General features: G+C 35.8%; 1 pseudogene; it reads right to left on the bottom strand.

Annotated features, from left to right (window-relative positions):
* Positions 1-21,724: 21,724 nt before the first annotated feature.
* On the bottom strand, positions 21,725-22,733 carry LOC142846972 (nucleophosmin pseudogene; annotated as a pseudogene).
* Positions 22,734-22,949: the final 216 nt, after the last annotated feature.

Here is a 22,949-nt window from a genome sequence, read left to right as displayed (position 1 = left end):
ATGTCACAAAAACTTGCTTAGATTTCAGTGTAAAACTGACTTATTCTTTGAGATTTTATTAATAATTAAATTAAGTCAGCAATAAATTTTGTGGTATATTATAAGAAATGCTCTTATTTTTATTATGTATAACATTGCAAATTTCATAAAATTAAAATACTGTAATGGCTGCTTTTTAACTTTTGGTAGTTTTATAAAGATTTAAAATTTATTTTTATATTTTCAGCCATGTTATTTAGTAATGGCACATAAATGAAGATGGTATAAATGTCTTCTATAATCCAAAAATTTATTATCAATTTTTTTAAATACTGAAAAATAAAAAGCAATTAAAATACAAATTAAATAAAATTTTTATAAAAAATAAATTTATTAATCAAATAACTCACAACCTTTAAAAAATCTTGCACTTCAAAACACACACACACAAACACAAATAGACCCTTTTCTGTATGTTAAACATCCACCCTGGCCTTCGTAACCCCCTCTGCATTGAAGTAATAACATTACATATCCCTAGGTTTATTCCACTTCCGTTTTTCTCTTCTCAAGCATTGTCGTAAAAATAAATGAATATTGTTCCACTGTGCGTGCTTTTACACTCCTCATGATGAGAATGGATTCGTGATAACTCATTTATTTTCTTTTCTTCTAACAATCTTTGCAGCAGGAATGAGATGCCTGAATTTTAATGCCTAATATGATCTTTGGAAGACTATAAACTTTTAATAGACTTTACACATAAAGTGAGGGAAAAGATAAATAGCAGAGAAGTCTGTGTTCTGATCCCAGGAAATCCTGATTAATAGCCCTCAGATTGTGTTAGACCACCCTGAATATTTCCTGAAAAGAGGGATATTCATTTTATTGCCAAATAAATTGTAATTGAAGATACCAACATCTGACCAAGCATATATATAAATGGAAGGGAAAGAAGGAGAGTATTTCCTTACTTGACGAAGTATCTAAGACAAATCTCATATTATTTACTCTCTGTGTCGTCTCAGATTGTAATTCTTGTGATAAACACAACAGGTTTAGGTTTCCGGAGGTTTGCTTTCAGACTTATCCTTTGTGAGTTTTTCTCCTCTAATCCTAAATTTACCTAAGGTCAGAAATTCAGAATAGTCCATGAAATCTGAAGAGAAAACTTTGATTCCTAGTGTTTCACATAGACTGAAAGATTTCATTGCCTAGATTGACACCTTCTGCAAAGTTTACTGAGCAATTTTCCTCTCTTTGTTCTGTGTCCAAGTTTTTGAAAATATATCCCACACATTATTATGTTCACAGCACTGGAAATGTCAGGTTTTAGAGGCCAGAGGATAGTGAAAATGCAGGCCTGCTCCAGAGCCACAAAGTGACTTAGCCATTAGCAATGCACAAGAGGTTTAAGTCATATGCATTTGTTAATTTTATTTTATTAGCATATTTTTTAAAACACAAAAACATCACTATTCTCTTATTTAAAAGAAAAGCAAGGACTCAATCTGTTGCCCTAAAAAAAATATTATAAGTGATTCTGGCAAAATTGCATCACCTTTTAAATGAACAGGAGGAGAAAACAGTTTAAAGAATTAGTTGGTAATACTGCAATATACACAACCCCCTGAGCTTTGCCTTTTAAAGCAGCATTCTGCTGTTAAATAATAAAAGGAAAGTCCTATTATTTTCCCAGATTCACTTTGCTTAAAGTGATTGATGCAGAATTTTACTGCCATCCAATGGCAGACGCCTAACATAGCTCAAGTAAATGTCTAAAGCTTTCTGATCAAATTGCAGTCTAGGGAATTTAACGTATGCAGCACACTCAGACTAACATCAATATGTCTCTGTTTGTTACATAGTGAGAAAGAAAGATGACTACAGTTTCAATTTATTGTGTGTTCTCCAAATTCAATTTAACAGTGAATTACTAATATTGCTGAACGTAATTACCTAAATGAATAAATCAACCCAGGCTGCTCACTAGAGAGAACATTAGAGCATAATATTAATTTTTACATGCACCTCATCATATTAGTTTAAAAGGTTTCTTTTTACAACTAACAATCTTTCCCTACCAGGCAAAATAGCCTTTATTAAATGATTGTTCTCAGATTTCTTTCTGTTGTTTGGAAGTCACTTGAATCTTTTTACTTGTGGTAGTAAGTCATAATTCCTGATTAACATTAAATTGCATACTGCTTTAATTATGATCTCAATTCCTAAATGATTGAGTATTTAGATCATTTCTCAAAAAGGCAAAATAAAAATTACGTTGATTGCTATGAATGAGTTTCTGCTTTAAATATTCAAGCTTAGTTATTTACAGGTTCTGATTTGGGATAGAAGAGCCGAAGAGTAATACACTAATTTTACTTTTCATTAACATTAACTAAAATATAGTTGAAATTATAGTAAATTGCTATGACAAAGTGATTGAATAAAAGTTTATGAGAAAATATATTTTGATTTATTTACATATGAATGGCATTTTATTAAAATTTTAAAAGTTTAGTCCATTAGTTATTGTAAATAAAGTCAATTAAACATGTGCTTCATATTTATGAAAATTCACAGCTTTCCCAATGCTATTTTATTTAATGAAATTTTGCAAAGAGAGAGAATGTGTGTGTGTGTGTGTGTGTGTGTGTGTGTGTGTGTGCGCGCGCGCGCGCGCGCATGTGCACGTTCCTGCAACACAGTCTCTGGTCTGTTTTTGTATTCTTAGACATCTGAGGCCAGTAATTCAATGAAATTGAAATACCGTAACATATTATTTTTAACTAAATTTGCATTGGGATATTTAATTCTGTCATTTTGGCTACATTTTTATATCATTTTCCCTAAAATATTACAAATTAATTCCAAGATATCTAAAAAGATGATTATAGGCTAGACTTCATGTTGAAAGAGGTTTTGCAAAGAAGCATAAGACACTTGTGGAAATATCAAGTGAGAAGCTTTTTCTGACGTCAGGAAGAATTCAAGACCAGTCAGAGAATAGAGTCGGATCTTGTCTCTCTCTGAGTGCTGGAAACTGCAATACTGTCTCAGTTGATTTTGAGTTGCCTCAACATTAGACTTCTCAACAAAACACTGCACCTTTGGCAGACATGAGAATAAAACTGGATCTTTAGTCCTAGAAATGCCAAGGCAGGAGTTACCAGAGAGGAGAGCCCCCTCCTTCTGCCTGCACGAAGGGGTCTGATGGTTTTCTTTTCATAGTATGTAGTATATTTAAACTTACTTCACATATTTAATAATTGCTCAGATATTTAATTCCTTTTTTATCTGATGTTTTTGCTAAAGCAGCTGAGAATCTTGTATTTTTAAATGTACTTATAAGAACCCTAAGTCCCCTGGTCAGTCAGCTTTGTTATTGACAAGATTAGAACCTGAACTTCAAAGACAAAATTGCTAACAGAAAACTCCTTTGTTTAAGGTTTATAGATGTTTTTTTAAAAAAATTTGGAATGAACAGTTTGATAAAAAAACAAAGCAAATCAAAAGCTAAAACTTGGGTGAGGTAAAGTGATCCTCACCAATAGCCAGCCCTACCTACATTAAATTTTAATATAGTATGTTTGAATATCATAAGTTTATGCACTGAATAATTGAACATATGGATTTATATATCATTAAAGAATATTTTAGAGAGTTTTACATTTGAGTACATTTTAAATCTGAAAAATCTGATACCACTTGTGAATAATGCTTTAAAAGGCTCAGTTATATATTCTGCATTTAACTAATATTGCTCTACAAATTATCTTATGCAAAAATGCTTCTTGCTTGCTGTCAAACAATAATAACTCTGCCTCTGAGACTCCAGTTAGTGGGTTCTTCATCTGTGTATACTGCGAAGCAAATAATGCAAGGTGTAGATGCTACCTGGAGTTTCGCTGCATTTGTGAATAAGCACATTTCTACACATTTATTTCTCTCCTCTCTGTTTGTAACAAACAAGTGAAATAAGTTAATTCCTTTGTGTAAACTATGAAGGGTTTTGAAATGTTTCAATTGCCTGAAACATCCTTTTCTGTAATGATTTTAATTTCATTTCCATTAATAAGAAAACCAATAAATAAATATTATTTACAAAATGTGCTCTCTCAGCAGAATTTGGAATATGTCTGCTCTTTTATAATTTAGTATATTAAGATAAAACTTAATATACCTAATTAAGATAAAAAACTTTGATTTATATATGTATATTTTGCATAAGCTGACAAAAGTACTATGAGAATTTTTTATAGAGTACTTAATAAAAATGATCATTCTTATTATTGAAAGTTAGACACTACCATATAGGAGCTAACTTTAAGGAACACATTTCAGTATTAAGCTGATAATATATAAAAGCATTATAATTTTCTTTTTTATTAATATTGATGACTAATTATCAATGATATGTGAGACCTTCAGTAGATACAGAGAGCAGTGATAAAGAAAACACAAAACAGTGCCACAGAAGGCAAAACTCCATGACTGAATGACCTACCAGGTTCTGGATCTTTGTTATCTTAAATGTTACATACATATAAGACTTTCTTTGTTACACCATTTTCTAAACTCGTACTCTTTTGCATTAGTTTAAAAAAAAAGTAGTAGGATGAAAACCTATTAAACATAATGCTGTGATTAGCTGTAACCTTCTGCTGAATTCCTTCCCGGAGAAAGAATCTTATGCCATGAGTAACACAATTCCTCTGCCATGACACAGAGGTTCCCACAGCTTTTCAATTTCATCAGCAGTAGAAGAACCCATTAGGCTTCTGCAAGACAGCACTGCTGAAGGCTTCTGCCAGCCCTCTAATGAAATGATAGCTATTTGAGCCAAGCATGCTAATATCAAATCTGATCAAACCAAAGAATTTTGAAAGCACAGAGTTTGGGTTTCTTTTCCCCCCAAAGACAGCATCAAAATCTGACCAAGATAAAAGCAAAAACTTCTGATGAATGTACACCACATGATTAAAACCCTAAGTCCCCATGGTTTAAACCTTGAAGACATTTTAATTATCTATTTAACATCTCGCTATTTCTGGAATTCTGACTGAGAATGTTTCTGACATAGTATTTCATGGAATGTCCCTTTCTCATACTGAGCTGCTTTTATACTCCAGATGTAAACACAAAAGCTCGCCTTTCATCTTTTTATACACCATCACATAAAAGGGAAGGTAAAAACTCCACAGACCACTTTTTCAGTCATTTGCTTGTAGATGTAACTTCCAGTATGAAATGAATAATTTTCTGTTACATATAGAAATTAGTTATTTTGGTTAATATTTTTTTCTCTTCTGAAGAGCATCTTTAGCAGACTTTTGTGTGATGTGTCAAGGTTTATTTAATGGCACAGAGGTTTGGGGCAGAGTGACTCTCAGGTTTGTCTTCATTCAGAGAAACTGTTATTATTCAACAGTTCAACTGATTTTTAAATCTGACTAAATAAAATCAACTTTTAAATTATTTTCTAAAACTTCAAAGTAGTTTTTGCTAAATTAATTTTTACTTAAAATAGCTTTGACTGACTTTAATCCTTAGTAAACTTACATCCATGAAAACCTTAGGAAAAAACTTGAAGTACACACATATGAGGATTAGTTTAATGCTTTAAGATATTCAAATATAGTATTGTTCTTGTAAAGAAAATAATAAATTTGACCCTTATTATGCTAATATTGCCTGATCTTTCTTCATCATCTTTGCCATTTCTTAGTATTGTTGCCAAGAGGTTTAGTTATCGGTAAGTATCTTTATTTTTCTGAGATCATATGAACTGTAATTCTATAATTGTGTCCATTTTAAATTAGAAAAGATAAATACAATGTACTGTAATTTTATATTGGTATGACTAGCACAAAGAACACATGACCTTTAAATGTGCAATAATTTTCCACATTTTGCTTCAAAATACACAAACTCAGTGATAACTATTTTTAAAATGCATTTAATTTATAATGGGATTTGGGAGCAAAAAAAAATATGCTTTTGTTTGGGTTTATCACCCTTATGGCGCTGACGGCTCCTCAGAGAAGACAGATTTCATCTTGGAAGGGGGCGTGTGCTAACTCGGGTTGAAAGCATCACGGTGTGGCAGGCTCCCAGATAAACACTTGAGAGCCATCCTGGCTGATCAGTGCAGCGGCTCTGATTGCAATTTCACAAAGCTGGGTTCCTGTGGTCCTGGCTAGAAGGTTTGTTTTCTTCTGTTTGTAGCAGGAAATGAGGTGATGCTTGCTTTTTAACTATCTTTAAATCTTAATTTAGGTTAGAAGATAGAAAATAATTCCTTAAAACAGATTTTTTTCTTTCTTTTTTTCTCAGTGACATTGAAGTAGAAAATGAAAAATAGCCTTTTTGGTTTTGTTGTTGATATATATATATATATATACATCCCTTCTACTGACTGCTGGATTGAGCTCCTTTTCTACTTTAGAATGCCTTCAGAAACAAAGGAATAAAATATACAAGAACCTTAGATCTGAAACGATGAAAGAACTTTGTGGTTGGAAGAGAAAATATACAGAGTAGCTGAGATGCCCATCGGATGGTTCTAGACCTCTGCTTGATGGTTGGGAGCTTTTAAGAACTTATTATTTATGGTTTACTCATTTATTTATTTCTCCTTCTCTTATGCATTACATGTTGTCTGTAATGCCCCCTCCCTCCACTCCTCCCTGTTCCTCCCCAATACCTTCCTCTCCCCTAGATCCACTCCTCTGTTTCCCTTCTGAAAAGAGCAGGTCTCCCAGAGGTATCAAGCAAACATGACATAACAACTTATAATAAGAGTGGGCACATACCCTCTTATTGGGGCTGGATGAAACAATTCAGTAGGAGGAAAAGAATCCCAAGAGCAGGAGAAAGAGTCAGACACACCTCTACTGCTAGTGTTAGGAATCCCCCAAGGACACCAAGCTACAAAGGTAACATATATACAGAGAACCTAGGTCAGATCCATTCAGGTTCTTTTATTGTTGTTTCAGTCTCTGTGAGCCCCTATGAGCCCTGCTTAGGTGAATCTGAGCGTCATGTTTTTGAGTTCAAGCTGATTGACTCCTACAATCTTCCTCCTCTTCTGTTGGGTTCCCTGAGCACTGAGCACCTCAAGATTTTTAGACTGTGAGTCTAGGAATGTGCTTCCATCAGTTGCTGGATGAAGCCTCTCTGATGACAAATGGGCTAGTCTCCTTTCCATGAGTATAAAAGAATATCATTTAGTATCATTTCATTGACTGTTTGCTGTTGTTGATGATGATGTTCGTTTTGGCGTTTTGTTTTGTTTTTTGCCTAGTCATGTTTCGTTCTATCCTAGGTCTCTGAGCTGCCCTACCTCTGGTTCTTGACTTTCCAGGAAGTGTTACTCAGGGCCTCATGTGAGATCAGTCAGTGGTTGGCTACTCCCACATATTCTGGTCCACTCTTACTTCAGCATATCTTTCAGGAAGAATAAATGGCAGGTCAGGGATCCCTGATTGCTTTTCTGGCTGGGGGGGGGGAACTTAATTGGGGGAGGGGAGGGAAATGGGAGGCGGTGGCAGGGAAGAGACAGAAATCTTTAATAAATAAATAAATTAAAAAAAAAAAGAAAAAAATGTTGCGTGGCTGGGTTGGTGTTCTAGTCTTACCAATGGAAGCTTGATGTGGTTACAGAAAATGGCCCAATCAGGACCTGCATCCCCCAATACTAGGAGTCTTCAATAGGGTCACCCTCGTAGATTCCAGGGAGTTTCCGTTGCATTAGGTTTCCACACTGCCCTTGAATGCCTCTGAATTCCAGTCATCTCTCCCAGAATTCTCTCCCTCCATGCGCCCAAGCCTGCCTGATTCTTCCTGTTTCCATTCTCACCCTCCCTCAATCTACCTTGCTGAGGAGACTCACGCATTTCCCCTTGAGCCCTCCTTATTACTTAGCCTCTCTGGGTCTGTGGATTGTAGCTTGATTATCATTTACTTAACAGTTAAGTGAGTATTTAGTTCCACTTAAAGTGAATATATAACATGTTTGTATTTCTGGGTCTGGATTACCTAACTCAAGATGATTTATTTATTTATTTATTTATTTATTTATTTATATTTTTAGTTACATCTATTTGTCTGCAAATTTCAAAGTTTTTGTTTTTATTTGTTTGTTTTGTTTTTGTTTAGCTTGGGGCGGTTTTTTTTTCGTTGTTTTTTTTTTTTTGCTTTTTTTGTTTTTGTTTTTTTTTTTGCAGCTGAGTATCACTCCACTATGTAAATGCGCAAGCACGTCAGAGTCCCATTCTTTTTTCAGGATCTAGGTCATGTCTCATCTCCTGCATCACCATCTCTGTATTTCATATAGGCCTTCCTCTGGGGCATGTAAAATAATGTAGAATATGACAGTCATAGAAGGTAAATAGGAAATTCATTTGCAAAGTAATACATGGAAAAACAGAAAGGGACCTGAAGAGATGGCTCGACAGGGAAGAGCAAATGTAACTCTTCAAGAGGATTGAGCTCAGGTCTCAAGATTCATGCCAGGCTGATCACAAATCTCTGTAACTCCAGTTTTATGGTATCCAAACTTCTGGCCTCTGTGGCACCTGCACTCATATGTGTATTTCAGCAACCCCCACTAACACACACAAATGTACACACAGTTAAAAAATAAATCTTTTTTTTAAAAAGTATTGGAAATAAAGTTACAGATTTTATTAAGTTAATATTTAAAAACACTGAAAATACATTTTGTGCAATGTTTGCTTTATAAAACGAAGTATATATTTCATTTCAGGTGATATTCTTAGCATATTTTGAACCAAAATATGATTTCCAAATTTTAAATATATGTTACTTACTTAGCAAACTGTCCTTGGACCAAATGACTTATAAATAAGACTACATAATATTTAGAAAGTTAACACTACTCAATGTAACATGTCATTCTGACAATTTTTGACTTAATGCTAAAATATCAGTTATTACTATTTGTAAAGTTACAAGGCTATTAGGACAGCAACACACATCTTTAGCCATTAAATACACAGTTTATAAAGTGTGGTTTCAGACCAGCATGATGAGTGAGTGGGTAAAGATAAACAAGTGTTAGTGATGTGGACTACCTGAGTGGATCCCCACACAAAAGGGAATAGACTCCATAAAATTGTCCTTTGACCTCCATGCATGTACCATGGCATGCATGTTCACAAACATGCATCACATACACATGTGTGTGCATGCACACACTAATACTAATAAAGTATTTTTTCTTTAAGAAAAATATAACTAAGAGGAAGTTTCTATCCATTTGTCCTTATAAGAGTCTTAGGAGTAATTCTTATATACAAATTATACTTAGTGAATTGAAGTATATGAAGCTGCAGAGGACCACCTTCACATCACAGTATATGAAGCTGCAGAGGACCACCTTCACAATACAGTATGTGAATATACAGAGGACCACCTTCACATTACAGTATATGAGGTTCAATAGGACCACTATGGAGTGTTAATTTAAGGTATATTGCTTTTGTTTATGGTACATTTATTTAACTCTCTGAAGCTATGATTCTTTGCCCATCTAAAACACCTGACACTCTAATAAAGAGCTGAACAGCCAATAACAAAGCAGAAGAAAAGATGGGTGGAGCTGGCATTATAAATAGGAGGAGAAACCTGGGAAGAAAAAAGAAGGAGCAAGAGAACTAGGAGAGGAGGATGTCAGGGGCTAGCCAACCAGCTGCAAAGAGTGAAAGTCAGACGTATAGAAGAAAAGGAAAATCTCAGAGGCAAAAGATAGATGGGAATAATTTAATATAAGAAAAACTGGCTACACACAAGTCAGGTTAAGGCTGGCAAAAGTAAGCAAGAATAAGCCCCCATGTGTGAATTATTTGGGTGCTGAGTGGTGGGCACCAAAGACCAAAGAGTCAAAGAGCAAATAAACAAACAACTACAGACCACCTTCACACTACAGACTGCACACATTTGTCTAAACATTAAACAAGCACTAGGAAATGCACGATAATGTTAAAACACTGATCAATTTTCACTGACCGAAACAAACATTGACAAGTCAACAGGAATCCTTGCTGGTTATATAAGGAATGATGTCTGGTGAGTGGAGCTGCATTGAACCTGTTGCCTCACTTCCTTATCTTCAAGGACAGATGTAGCTCTTTTTGTCAAGTCACAAGATTTATGGATGGATGTTATGCTTGGTTATGTGAAATAATGCCTAGATAAAACTTGAAAAGTGCGAACTTTGCATTCATTAAAGGTGTTCAGTGTAAGATTATGCAATATCTATATTAGACTTCTTCTACCATTCATTGACATTTGGATATTGCTTGTGCCTTTATCCAGACTGGCTCAGCATTTTCAATGTTGTGATATTCTAGGGCAACTGTCTAGGTTCACTTATATAGGTCAGTTATTATTATGTGTTCTAAGGAAGACTTGGTCTGTACCACCTGCCTAAATCAATTCATTATGGTGTTCAAAGTAGCTAATATATCAAGAATAGAGGTTGTCCCAAGCAAGAACTTGTTTATTGGGAGTGGTCAGTCTTTGCTTTAGGATGTGATTGTTTAGAATGATTGGCCTGTGTATGTGTATGTGTGCATGTATATGTGTGTTGTACCTTTTGATCATTTATAAACATCAGTGAATAAGGATTGATAGCTAGATACTCAAAATTCATAGTGTTCTTTCTCAGTCTCAGACCCGGAGGAGCATGCATCACTGTTTTATACAGCATCTTTGGGTAAGGGCAGAACACGTTCCACTCCATATCTAATACTTCTACAGGTATTCACAAGACTACTTAAGATCATTCACGGCATAAAAGTTTATCACAAACAACGTAGATACAGATCTCTGTATATTTATTCCCTCTGAACATGACTGCACAGTAACAGCAGTGGTGGAAAAATGATGTATTGAGAATACACTAGAAACCATTCAGCAAAGGTTAACTTAGAAACAAATCACCTAACAAAGAAACTAAATTTATTTACAGGAAAGTTTTTATTAGCACACAAGTTTGGCAGTATTTGCATTTAAAGTTTAAAACAAAAGACAATAAAAATACACATTTAATATAGCAAATATTGGCAACAAAATGTCAATAACTTTGTCATATGATTATCAAAACTGACAAAGATTGACATCTGTCTCCCGAGACCAACATTGCAGAAGCAGGACCAAGACACTTGTGTTAGGAAACTGACAAGCAAAGTTCCAGAATCGGTTTAATTTGTAGAATTAAATTGGCAAGGTGACTGCTTCACATTGTTGTCCTTCTGTTCACCTGTTCTTTCTTTGGTTACCCAGGTACAGAGTATGCTTTATACTTCCTCATAGAAACTACAATGTAAACTAATTTCTTAAAAGAAGCAGGGTGGGCTGTTCATTTATTTTCTTCACAGGCATTGTGCTGGGCACACGATTTCACTTAATTCTAATAATAAGCCTATGATGATTATAGGGTGCTGTTTACTCACCAAATTTACAATTACACTGGAGGTGAAGTTTAATTTGAATTAGTAGTACATTAGGCTTAGTAAATAATTTACTGAGCCCTCCAGAGAATGATCTAAAATGCCAGCACCCACTTGTACCATATGGATGGTCAATATTACTTTCTGTTAGAGACTCATGATGAGATTACTGAGAAATTAGAAACTAATTAAGCATATAGAACCAAAGTTTTCATTCCCAAGTCCATTATACGCAGTGTATCACTCCTCCAGGAGCTCCTTCAACTTCACTTTAACAAGCTATAAAGACATTAAAAAGATGAATGTATCAACAGTCCTAATACATATTTGCATATGATTAACAATGCAGAATAAAGCACTCTCAAAACTACACTTGGGTAGGGATAACACTTTTGCTTCTGAGATATACCTACTGTGACTATTAATTGGTGAACAATATAAATTCATACATTGCCTTATCTTCCAATATTGAAAAATTGAGCCAAGAAACAGTTTGAATTAAAATAGAAGGCAATCTAAATTGAGCTGAGTTTACATTTTAAGAGATGTAGCTTATTGGTTTTTTTTTTCAACTATGTGTTTGAAATAGCTAACAGTATTTTCAGATAATGAACCTTAGCTACTATCTCTATATGAATTTGATCCCTTCATTGGCACAAGCTCAGATGGACTTAACTGAAAATACTGTTAGCTGATTCAAGCAAGTATTTGGGGGAAAAATACACTGTATCTCTTAAAAATGTAAACTTGGCTTAATTCAGATTCTTGTATTGTAAATTAAATGAGGGTCTGGTGGGGCCAGAACTTCATTGTTTATAATACAACCATTAACTTTCCCCTTGCTAAGATTTCATTATCAAATTTTGCTTTTTCATTCCATGTGGGAAAAAAATTATGCACACAGGCCAGTTTTCTGAGAGAGGATAGCACAATCAAAGAGGTGACAAGAGAAGGGGCCATTCTATACCACAGTGTTTGAAGGCCCTGCTGGTCAGCGTTGCAGTCTACTGTGGACTGGCAGTTCTCTCGAAGTTCCAGCAACATGAAGGACTCCCTCCCCAACAAGGCTTCCTATTCTCTACCCAGCCTTATTTGGGGGTTTTATCTAGACCCGGATGCCTAATTTATCTCTAGCATGACCCTTGACATAGCTCCTTGCAAAGGCTCTTCCCTTGCTCCCCATATGGTAACCAAGACTTGAACTCAGAACTTTGCTATCGCACGCTGCTGCCACATTCGAAGCCTTGTGATAGAAACATGCTGTTTAATACACATCCCAGGCTTTTCAAACCTGTATATTCAATCTACTCTGTAAGAAAGTTGAGTTATCTCACTGAAGTCATATCCTGGAGGCTGTCTCTGTCATATCTATAACCATCCGAACCCTGTTCCCCCCTTCTCTCTCCACACTCGTGGACCAGTGATCCTAGGAAAGAAGGAGACCCAGACCCACATCACAGAACAACTAACTACTAGAATTTTTTTATTTGTTTGTTTGTTTTAAGAGTTACTTTTTATTACATTTTTGAGAATCTTACAAAGCAAACTTTTATTACATTGAACTCTTCATCAAGTCCTCCCAAATTCACCCACCTTTAGCTATCCAAACAATATCATGTCCTTTTTTATTTTTTAATTTTTTAACCATGAAGTGCTGCCCAGATACACTTAGATGTCCAAACAGTTAAAGAAAGCATTCTCTCTCTCTCTCTCATTCTCTCTCTCTCTCTCTCTCTCTCTCTCTCTCTCAGCAGTTATCAATTTTCCAATAGCTCCTCAGTTAGGGGTGGGACTTCCTGCCCACCCACTTCCCTGTTTTCAAACTGAAATCTTGTCTGTTTTGAACTTTCACAGGTAATGTCTATAGTGTCACAACTTGTCTGAATTCATATGTATAACTGTCTACATTTGTCCTGAAGATACTGTGCCCTTTCATTAACTCACTGTCTCTAGCTCTGAGATTCAATCTGCCTTCTCTCTATGATGGTCCCTGAGCAAGGGCATGGTAAGATATAGATGTCCCATTTAGAATCTGACATTCTAGAGACTCATTCTCTGCACTTTGACCAGCTCGGAATCTCCAAGTTCATTATTTTCTTTTGGTAAAAATAGCTTCTCTGACTAGCAGTGACAAATGCACTAATCTGTAGGGATAACAAGAAATCATTAGCAGTTGCTTAATACTATATTCATCTAGCAGAATAAAGACACTAGGCTCTGCCTAGGGACTATAACCTGTTTAGCCACAGGTTTTGGGTACCAACAACAGTGCAAGGTATGAGTTTCATCTAATGGAGTTGACCTTAAATCAGATCAGAAAATGGTTGGTTATGTCTGTGATTTATGTCAGAATTTCACTGGTGAATTTGTCTTGATAGATCAGTCATTATTGTATCCGTCGGGATTTAAACCTTGGAAGGACTTAATTTTCTCATCTGCTGGTATGTATAGCACCTTCCAGCACTATGAAAGCCAGTAGACATGAAGCTTCCAGGTGAGTACTGCCTTGATTTCTCACTGCTTTATGACAAACGTATGCTGTGCATTTAGCAATGGGCTCTTTTTGCCAAATTTTAGGAATAATCAAGACCACTAGCAATAACTACTAATGTTTTGGGACCTATGGAACCTCACTGACTCCAAAAGAAGCAACCCATTTCTGGCATTTAGATTTTTATTTGTTATTGTGTGGAATATAGTGCATGTGTTGTCTGTCACCCCATATGGGATAACACCACTAAAATTCTTTCCATAAATGTGTGTATATATAAGATTGAGACTTCTATATTAGTGGGTTCCCATATGACATTTTAGAAATGCTTTGGTGTTAATTATTCCTCCCATAAGTTCCTGTCTCTACCTTGCATTCCCATCCCTCACTCCAATTTAACACTTCCTGTTCCATTACTTCCCTTTAATTCTTTATACTACTTTGTTCTCTTTTCTCCCTTGAAAGCCCAAACCCATTGGAAGCTTACCTAATTCTGTAACCTCAATGTGTATTCCAAACAGAACGTACATATTTGATGTTTAAAGCTAACATGACATGAAAGAAAGTATGAAAAGAAAGTTGAATGTCTTTATGAGTCTGAGTTGCCTCATTCAGAATGACTCTGTGATAATTATCTTTTCTCATCACTGTGATCAAATACCTGTCAGAAAGTTGGGACTTTGTCTCACATGTCAGACAAAATGGTGGAGAAGACACAATGGCTGGGGCAGGCTCAGTCACTAGTGGTGGGAACTTGCTTCCCATCACATGAAAAAATGTAAACTTGTGTTGCTGAATGAAAGCTAGGGGTGGGAGGGAGTTTACATTCAAGGCTCATTCCAGTGGCATCTACTACTTAAGCTTCTTATGCAAATTGTTCAAAAGTATCCCAAAGCAGTGCTGTCTTCTTGAGATGAAGTGCTTGAAAACATAACAAGCTCTGGATTCTGTTATTTGAATTTGATTGTTGTGATACTTTGAAACATTGCATTTCTGTATTTTGTTTGTTTCTTTGTTTTTATTCAAGATTGCTTTGCTAAACATTGAAGAAGTTGAGGAAGGCACAAGAAGATAAAAAGACCAAATTCACTGGTGAACAGAATTAACATTTCAAAGTGATTATATTATTGATTATGATCTACAGATTCAGTGTAATCTTCCTTAAAATCCCGATCACATTCTCCACAATTCTTTTAGTACAGTAAAGAGCCTCACTCAATGGGATCCTTCCTATACACTCTTCCCTTCCTCAGTTAAACTGTCCTGAAAACACCCTCAAAGGCACACCCAGAAATATGCTTCAAAGTGATTCTAAATCTCATCAAGTTGACAATCAAGGTTAATCATCGCATTTCCCAGTTATAGGTATTTGCTAATTTCAAGTCTTAAGGTCTGTCTAACTAACACCAATACCATAGTGACAAGTAGCCTATCTTTGTTGTCACTTCTATTATTGCCAGGATATCAAGTGCTTTCCTACCAGGATGGGCTTTACTGTTATGTCTGTAAGTTGGAGAAACTTACTCTCAGTAAATAGATGAGCAAGCTGCACTTACTCAGGGTAAGTGCAGGACCCAATTTATATGCTAATATGGCATTTCCAAATTAGTAAAGTTGAAGTATCCAATTCATCTTTTTTAATCGTGTTGTTATAAAAAAGCAGGGGGAAAGTGGGGATCTAAAACATACAATTCTGCTTTGCTGGCAGTTGCCAAGAAGGTCATCATCACAGTTCTAGTGCATACAACTTACTTCCGATTTCCTTGAGTAAGCATATACCAAATGTTTCCTTGATGTAACTTATTTGTTTAGTTAAAGAGAGTACCAGTTGGAATACTGTCACAACAGTGTTGCATAATCGCCTTGCAAAAACTCTGTGGCATTGTAAAAAGCATGGAAATACATAGCTGTATTTTAAATTTGTAGCTGCTGATGAGTTCATCTAAATTAAGCTAAACTAGGTTTTGTATTATTTCAGTCTCCTCGATTATATCCTCTTTAAGACAACAGCTAAGAATCTTAAGAATAAAGAAAAGAAAAAAATGGCAACTCCAATTACTCCAACACTAAAACCATTTTTTCTTCCAGATACCAATATCCCACTGACATGCCCAAAGAACACTGTTGGGGAAGCTGAAAACATGTTAGAAAACAGTTGCTGTTTTGATTTTATACACATGTAGCCTCTTTGTGTGAACAGTAAATAGCTTGGACACAGAGTTTCTCTTTCATAAATCTGCATACAGAGATCTTTCCCCTTGCTGCAGAGATAATCCTGTACCAGTCCACCTCCACAGACTGATCCCTTCAACTCTTCAATCCTCTTCCAAATAATCTCAGCATCAAAATGAATCAAGTCTGAATGTTATTTTTTAATATTTGTGGTATTAATAGCACATAAAAATAACGTATTACTTTAAAAAACCTAGTTTCTAAAGACCTTGTGGCACATTTGTGTGTGTGTGTGTGTGTGTGTGTTTGTGTGTTTGTTCACACGTACATGCGTGTATGTAATGCTGAAGTGCAAACTCAGGTCATTGAATACATTATCTAAACACATATGTATGACTGTGCCAAAACGTAACTCCTAGTATCACTTTTTAATAACAGAGGAATGGAGATACAGATGTGCATGCATTTGTGTATGTGTATGGAATTTGGGGATAATGGGCTTCATAACTATGTTTTAATATTATACTTTAAATCAATTTAAATATTGAGAAATTAATCAGTATAAGCAGTAGAAAGATTTTTGGTAAAAACATAAGACAGTTTGATTTGCTAAGATTTTATTTGGGGGGCTAAAAAGATGGTTCACCCATTAAGAGTACTGGATGCTTTTACAGAAGATCACGGTTCAATTCCCAACGCCCACACTACTTGTAACTCCAGGTTTAAAGGATCTGAAACCTTCACACAAACATATGCTCAGGAAAACCACAAATGCATATGAAATAAAAATAAAATAAATTACTTTCAAGAAAGATTTTATTTTTATTGTGTAAACAGAGACTGTTCATTCGTTTCCTGGCCAAAGAAACCAAATAATCACACAGAAACTATATTAACCACAACACTGTTTGATCTATTAGCTCACGTTTCTTATTAACTAACTCTTACATCTTAAATTAACCTATTTCTCTTAATCTATGAATTGCACAAGGCTGTGGCTTACTGGTAAGGGTCTGGTGTCCTCCTTTGACAGCTACACAGTCTCATCCTTGATTCTGCTTACACTCTCTCTTTATCTCTGTTCAGATTTCCCACCTGACCTTACTCTGATAAGTTATTGGACAAAATAACTTTATTCATCAATCCATAAAAGCAACACATACACAGAAGAACATCCCATATCACAATTGTAATAAATTTTGGAATTTTTATGAGTGCCTTTATATCTAAAATACTAAGAACAGTTATTAAATCCTTATTTAATGTCTTTTAATTAATTAATTAAATTTCCAAAATATTGTTTATAAATGTTCTTTTACATTTAAAGGGGAATATGATATAGATATAAATAATTTGCATTGGTATGGATTTTGCTTTGTTGATATAAATTTAAGGTCAATTTTGTTATATGTATATGTATTTCTGATCTTGGCTAAGGTATTGTGATTATGTAGTTTATTTTAAAATGTATTATCAGGAAATATAGGTTGTTAATGAATAATCATCAATAATAGTCAAACTTGTAGTCATGTTATGTTAGATTTTCTAGATATATAGAGATATATTTCAATTAGATAGGCATTCTTCATCTCTTTCAAAGACTACAGAATATGGCATATTAAATGTTTTAATAACTTAAAGCTTTGTAGGGATAAGTCTCGCCCCTAAGGGGGCGTGTTCACCTCGGGCTAATGTTTGTCTATAAATTTGGCAAGCGTACTCCCAGCCTCTGCTTCTGCTTTCCTGGTCTCCGCAGAATGGTGGTTTTGTAAGTCTGTTTCTCCATTAAAGCCATATATATATATTTACAATCTGTCTGCATTCGTTTACGCCGCTACAGGGCTTTTCATGACAGTGAGTCACATCTGCTCCTAGCCGCACCAATCTATTTCAAGAGGAACATGGGCATCAAAGAGTCTCCTTATGGAGTTGGTTAGCCATTTGGGCAAGAAACTGCTCTTGGCTGGACTGTTGCATAAACTGGACATGAAGAACATGCAGAGAGACAACTGCTGTACTTGCCTAAAGGTAAGATGTTCCTGTGGGGTTTCTGATTCATAAAAGAGTCTGCAAGACATTCTACAGGACACAGAAAAAAGTGACTAAACTGCCTTTAAAATTTCCTGCTTCATGAAAAAGTCTGCTGGATACTATGGGCCTGAAGGCCAAAGATGGATGCCCCAATGCTACAAAAAAACTTTGGGTGACTGTCCAAGTAGCGATATGTCTCTGTCATTTCTAGATTTTTGGAAGTTGCTTACTTCTTGTTTAATTAGGTAATATTATACCCTTCTGGAGTCTTTGATGGAGTTAAAGAATAGATAGATAGTTATAGTTTTCCTTTGTTATGATAAAAGATAAAATAGATATAAATATTGTAACTGTAGTTCTTATTTGATAACTGTTTTGTTATATGTAATTTTGCTATGTAAAAGTTAAAGCCTTCCTTTTTTTGTTTAAACAGAAAAGGGGAATTGGTGTAGGAGGTCCTTCTATATTTGGGTTGCTTTCATTGGTTAATAAAGAGACTGCCTTGGCCTTCTGATAGGACAGAAACTTAGGTAGGCGAAAAAGACAGAACTGGATGCTGGAAGAAAGAAGGCAGCCAGAGAGAGCTGCCATGGAGTCGCCAGAGTCAGACATACTGAATCTTTCCCAGTAAGCCACTACCTCATGGTGACATACAGATTATTAAAAATGGATTAAATAATATGTGAGAGTTAACCAATAAGAGGCTAGAAATAATGAACCAGGTAGTAATTTATTAATACAATTTCTGTATCATTATTTAGGGTGTAAGCTAGCCAGGTGGGATGGAACAAGGGGCCCTTGCTCTTACTACAACAGCTCCTCAGAACAACAGTTGAACATGTTTGAGATGACATGTCTCAGGAGGATTATAGGCAATACACAAAGAGATAGGCTGTGCAACGATGACATTAAGAAACATCTCCATCTACAGAAGGAAGCAAACTACAGGATATACCAACAGCACTTGAAATACTTTGGTCATGTTATAAGAATGAATGATGGCAGATATCCACAGATAACACTTGATGAAGGAGTACACAGGATAAGGCAAAGAGGAAGACCCAAAAATCAATGGATAGACAGCATAATGGTAGACTGTGGAACCCTGGTTATGACAACACAAGCATCTAGGATTGTCCAGGATAGGAACAGCTGGAGACTGCAAAAGCTATGCCTAGTAGGATTTATGGCATAAATATGACACAAGTCCATGGAACATGTACATACGACTAATAGTGTTGTGTGGTATTTTGATCACATTCTGATGTTCCCAAGACTGCCACTAAAAATTTGTTTTGAGTCAGAGGGTGGAGTGAGCTACTAGCTTATCAAAGTTAACTATAGAGGTTTTGGAAGGCTAAGGACAGATAGAGAGACAGGAAGTAGTAGGGTGGGCCTTACAGAGGATTTCGGCCCTTTATGGATCAAAGAATGAAAAAGAGAAGAAGATACTGCTCACTTCTCCATCACTTCTCTGCTCATTCTGGTTCTGACTCCCTGATATATGACTTATGAGTCTTTATTGATAAAAAATAATTAGGCAAACATTTAATCTGGCCCCCAACTCGTGGCCTAAAATCACATCACAAGAAGCCACTTGCTCCTGGCTTAGTAGCCATTGGACCTACTTCCAGCTGGTTTTTCCTCTCTTGCCCCAGGTTCTCTGAGTGAGTCTGGGGTTTTTCTGTTGCTGGCACTCTGTAAAAAACTCCACATGGTAGCTATCCATTGCCCCAAACTCCACAAGTCCCAAACTCCATAGGTGTCTTGACTCCAAATGCAACAAGAGTTAGCCACCTGCCACAGAGCAGCTCTATCCTTCAAGCGCCTCTATGCCCTCACTTTCCACCACTCCAGACAGTCATGCTTCTTCCACACACGACGTTGTGTTCTATGCACCTAGCTGTATTCACTTTTCAGGCAGACAGCAGGTTCTCTCCATGGGTGGGCTTCTCTTGAACACAGATAAAGAGAGAGAGTAGGCAGAATCAAGGAGGAGACTTTGTGTAGCTGCCGAAGGAGGACACCAAACCCTTACCAGTAAGCCACAGCCTTGTGCCAATACATAGATTAATAGAATTAGGTCAATTTAAGATGTAAGAGTTAGTTACTAAGAAGCCTGAGCTAATAGGTGAAACAATGTTGTAATTAATATAGTTTCTGTATGATTATTTGTTTTTTGTTGGCCAGGAAATAAATGAGCAGTCAGTCTCTGTTTATATATTGAAACTACTGAATTTATTCCAGATAATTCAGAATTAACTTTAATATTTAATCAAGTATAACAAATAATAGAAATAGAAATCATTCCTTCTATATAACACATATCAGATCCAATATTGGTCTGTCAGGCACTCTACTACAAGTAATGATGAAACTGATCATCTGTTTGTAGGAAATATGTTAGAAGCCTCAGAATTTCATAAGAAGCACCATGTTAAGGAAATTATAAGGATATGTTCTACTTGTTCTTTGTATAACCAAACTCCACTATGTAGAGAAAGTAACCCAGTGTTCTAAAAGAAATGAAACTTGTCAAATTAATGTGTTTCATTTTCTAGAGTTTGGAAAATTAAAATATGTACATCATACCATAGATACATATTCATGATTTCAATGGGAGACTGCTTTGAATTCTAAAAATACTGGTTACGTAATTATACAATTATTAGATGCCCATCATAGGGATGTACAAAATAAGACTGGCAATGCTCCACAATATGTATCTAGTAAAATGAAACAGTTTTTTGCATATTACAACATAATGCATATTACCGGTATACCACATAATCCTTCAGGGCAAGTGGTTATAAAAAGATCTAATTGCACTTTTAAAAATATGCTTCATAAACATAAATGGGCAGTAAGGACTCCCCCAGATATAGATTGCACAATTCTTCGTTAACTTCAAATTTTTAAATGCCAATGAGAAAAAAAATGGCAGCTGCAGAGACACTAGAAAGTAGAAAAACTACTGAATTAAATCAGCCTTTAAAGATGTGTTGACCTCAGAAAGAAAGCCAGGATATATGTTACATTTTGAAAGAGGTTTTGCATTTGTTTCCACGGAAGAAGAAAAGCTATGGCTACCATTGAAAATGATAAAGATTAGACTGGAACAGGACAGACATCTTTATTTAAAATGGTGAAAGCTCATCAAACAGTTTGGCCATTCAATATAAACTAACTTTTTTTATTTGTTTTTTTTTGTTTTTTTTTTTTTGTTGTTGTTGTTTTGTTTTTTCCAAGACAGGGTTTCTCTGTGGCTTTGGAGCCTGTCCCGGAACTAGCTCTGTAGACCAGGCTGGTCTCGAACTCACAGAGATCCGCCTGCCTCTGCCTTCCAAGTGCTGGGATTAAAGGCGTGCGCCACCATCGCCCGGCAACTAACTTTTTTTAAAACTTCTTTAAAATACTGAGTTTATTTCACATGAATATTTTTGTCTCCCTACCATTTCCACATCTGACCACCACTATTACTACATCCTATCATAACATTCTATACATACTTAAAACCAAGTAAAGGGTGGAGCTCCATCCTTGAAAACTAAGCAGGTATTTTAGACAACACATTCTTAGCAATGGAACCTGGACAACATTTATCAAACACAGTAGGGAAAGTTCTCACTTTGCATTATAAAAAGGACAGCCAGATATATCAACTGTTACAGAAATTAAGCAAGATGGAATATTTCAAACTGTTTAAACCATTTTCTTAAAGAGACTTCCTCCACTGCCAGAGATCTTGACTAGCCTCCTGGTCAATCATCCGGAAGCAATTCTTCACACAATTAATGAACTTGGCTTCCATCTTTTTCTATACTTGCTTACATTTTTGCCTTAATGTCTTCTACAGAACTAGGTCCTTTTGGTGTTTTGGGGTTTTTTTCCTGTTTTTTGAAGGACTCTTGACACTTTGATCTTGGTGTTGATGGTTGTAAGTCTTTTCGATTTTGGTATGATTTTTGTGCATTTTTGGCTGGGGTATCTTGTACAGATTTCTTCACTGGAAATTTTTCTTCAGCTTCCTCATCATCAAAAGTCATCATCATCATCATCATCATCATCATCGTCATCATCATCATCATCTTTGGCATCTTCGGCATCCTCATCATCTTCATCATCATCCTCATCAAGTTTTACTTTTTTCTATGGAACCTTGTTGCCACCTCCAGGAGCAGATTGCTTTCCAGACAGACTCAACAGCTTTACATCCTCCTCATCTTCATCTTCTGACTCTGCATCTTCCTCTACAGCTACTAGGTGCTGACCACTAATGTCCACTGGCCCTAAACCACACTTCAATCTTAAGACCACAGAGGTGTTATTTCAAATCCCCCAAGAGAAACTGTTGGCTGTACAGACATTATCAAAGTTGCCAGTGTTACTTTAATTGGACTGCCTTCATAATTCATTGTTTCTGCCTCTATGATGTGTAATTCGTCTTTTGCCATTCTCAGTGATAACTGGTACTCATTCTCATCATTATCCACCTTAAAGTGATAATCTCTGTCGGCTTTTAGTTCAAAACCGAAAAGATAGTTCTGAGGCCTTAGAGGGTTCATGTCCATTGAGTCTTCCATGAAGTGGAGGCGTGTTCTTCAGTGGCAGAGAAATAGGATCGAGGGTACTGCCTGCTGCTCCTCAGAACAGGCATGCAGGGTGGAATCACACAAGGGACTAAACTAACTTTTAAGACTAACAAATTCCTTTAATTTGATCAGATATAAATTGACTTACGAAAATCCAAAAATTTAAGATTGGCACAGGATTTTGTTATTGTATTTCCAGGAGAAGGC

Source organism: Microtus pennsylvanicus, chromosome 3 (assembly GCF_037038515.1).
Source record: "Microtus pennsylvanicus isolate mMicPen1 chromosome 3, mMicPen1.hap1, whole genome shotgun sequence".
NCBI classification, from domain to species: domain Eukaryota; kingdom Metazoa; phylum Chordata; class Mammalia; order Rodentia; family Cricetidae; genus Microtus; species Microtus pennsylvanicus.
This window is presented reverse-complemented; position numbering and strand designations above follow the sequence as displayed.